This window comes from Notothenia coriiceps, unplaced genomic scaffold (genome assembly GCF_000735185.1).
Source record: "Notothenia coriiceps isolate Sejong01 unplaced genomic scaffold, NC01 NC01_scaffold00021850, whole genome shotgun sequence".
Classification (NCBI taxonomy): Eukaryota; Metazoa; Chordata; class Actinopteri; order Perciformes; family Nototheniidae; genus Notothenia; species Notothenia coriiceps.
In genome coordinates this window covers 321-2658 of record NW_011354551.1, presented here as the reverse complement: position 1 = coordinate 2658, position 2338 = coordinate 321, and the positions used below count along the sequence as shown (strand labels likewise).

The window sequence follows — 2338 nt, the reverse complement described above, 5'->3', positions numbered from 1 at the left end:
AAACCGACAAGACAAGAGGGACAGAAAACAGCGGAGAATAACGGGGCAGAAACCCTCCTTTTTACGCAACAGTCCAGACATAAACATCAAACGGCAAAACATATTCAGTTGCCAGTTACTTTGGCATCAGGGCAGGGACATGTAGATACTTTCCAAGGTTTGAGATTATGAATTGTGCTACTTTTAAAGCAAGCAACAATGTTTTCAAATCTGTTATCAAAAAGGTTCGCAAGAAAACGCTATCGAAGCAGTTCCTGCCGTTGCTACATAGTTCAAACAGTAACAACGGACATTGTCCCTTACATATTCACACACTCGAAACAATCCATAATTTTCCCACACATCAGAGTCACATATTGTGCAGTGGGGCTGGCCTTTCAAGGACAAAGACAAATGAATACACTTGATTTGTTTTGTTTTAAAAAGATTCCATAAATGAGATAATTTGTGACACAAATATTGTAGCAAGAGTGATCATTAAAAGTATTTATTGTAAGACAGTGGAAGGTCATATGCAGCAATGATTCAAAGCTGTGATAGACTCGCCGTACACACACACACACACAGCGTGGTTCACTTTCAGTGACTAATGTTTCACCTACAGAGCACTGAAGGCCTTTCACACATACGGACTCACCAGCTGGTGGAAGCTGTCGATGGCCCTGTTGTACTTGTCACAAAGTCTCTGCATACTCTCGAAGCTGTGAGAATAACAAAACACAATTAATACCATCATTTTGTACAAGACGAACTCCAAAATCCCAGTCCAACACCAATTTCAGTGATTCACTCATATGTTTCTAAAAATACTAATAATTGTGTCATTGGTGGCAGAGATATTTACTTTTACTGACACTTTAAGATTGTAATTTTGATAGAAATCCAACAGACGAATAAGAAAACCGACTATTAAGATATTAGATATATTTAGATTGACATACTCGAACAGCTGTTAGGTAAGCTGCTAGCCTGACTGGATGAAGTGGTACCTTTAGTATGTTTCCCAGTTTTCTTTTCTTTTTAAATCACAGTCATAGCAACACAAACCGTTTATGTGACCTTAGACTGACCATTTTGTGTCGTAGTCAATGAGTACGTAGTTTTCCATGGCGAGTTTGAGGTCTGGGATCTCCTCACACACCCACCTACAGAAAGCACACACATACAAACATAATTAGATCATCATCATCGTCAGTCACTCACTGGCTGTTCATGTGGGGGTTGAGTGAGACGGGAGAAAGGTCACTTACCGAATGGTCTCGATGATTTCATTAGCAGCATCATGGTGTTTATCCTGAAAACAGAGAGAGGGAAGAAAATATTAAACTTAACAAACACGACATACTACAGCCGGAAAAATGACCATGACGTTTAATCTTCATCTCTATAAAAACTAAACATTATAACCTTCATGACAGTAGGGTTTAGAGCAGGACTTTTTTATTACACTGCACTGGATAAAGCTTAGTGTAAACTGAAAGTCTGTATATTTTCCCCTTGAAATATATATTTAACACGAAGCACTTTACCGGAAAGAAAGAATTCCAAACAGCACCAGGAAGAGGAAAGTGGTATGCATAGTTTCTTGTGATATTCATCATTTAGTGTAAAATGTAATTTAAACTTCCTACTGCTATCATGGAAAACAGAAGAGTCCCAGAAAACAAGAAATGAATATAATAATTGCAGGATATCATCTTTATAAGCTAGAGTAAATGAATGATTTCCTGGTAGACAATAACTGTTATTACTATTAGGGCTGTGCATCGTCACTGGTCTCACGATTCGATTCATCGCTATACAGTATCTGTGTGTGAAATTGTTCCGTCCTCAAAAACAAAAAACTAATGCTTCTGTAGTCTAGCTGCAGCTTCTAGCAACGGTCTTCTGTTAAAAAAAGGACACTGAATGTCCTGAATGTGGCATCACAAATATGACAGGAGTATTTACAACAGCAATATAAAAACTAAAATACTGCATGTGGGTGCACACTTACATTCTCTGTCTTACTGTTACATACATCCCATGATTGTGGGAGATTCAGTTAGCTTCATCATATCTCAATCAGTGATTAAGTGAATAATAACGTTTCTATCAGGTTACTATCAGCCTGTCACTCATTATTTTCAGGGAGGGGGGGGGTTTGGAGGAACAGAGGAGACTGTGATCACAGAAGCTTTTTCCTCCTGCCTTCACAAACTTTACACACGTATTTATCGTCTGAAAATAGCAAGAGGACATTCATACTCTGCAATCCAAGACTTAACTAAATCCACCAAAAACCTAACATGATTGTAACGAGAGTATTTTTTTAAAACATAAATCCCTGTGTGTCTGA

At 38.1% G+C, this 2338-nt stretch overlaps 1 long non-coding RNA gene across 1 annotated transcript; it reads right to left on the bottom strand.

Annotated features, from left to right (window-relative positions):
* Positions 1 to 571: 571 nt before the first annotated feature.
* Positions 572 to 1297, bottom strand: LOC104953504 (uncharacterized). The gene is made up of 3 exons (XR_799231.1): positions 1251 to 1297; positions 1071 to 1145; positions 572 to 701 (listed from the first exon to the last, which is right to left on the bottom strand). It is a non-coding gene; the product is annotated as an uncharacterized lncRNA (long non-coding RNA).
* Between the last annotated feature and the right edge of the window lie 1041 nt (positions 1298 to 2338).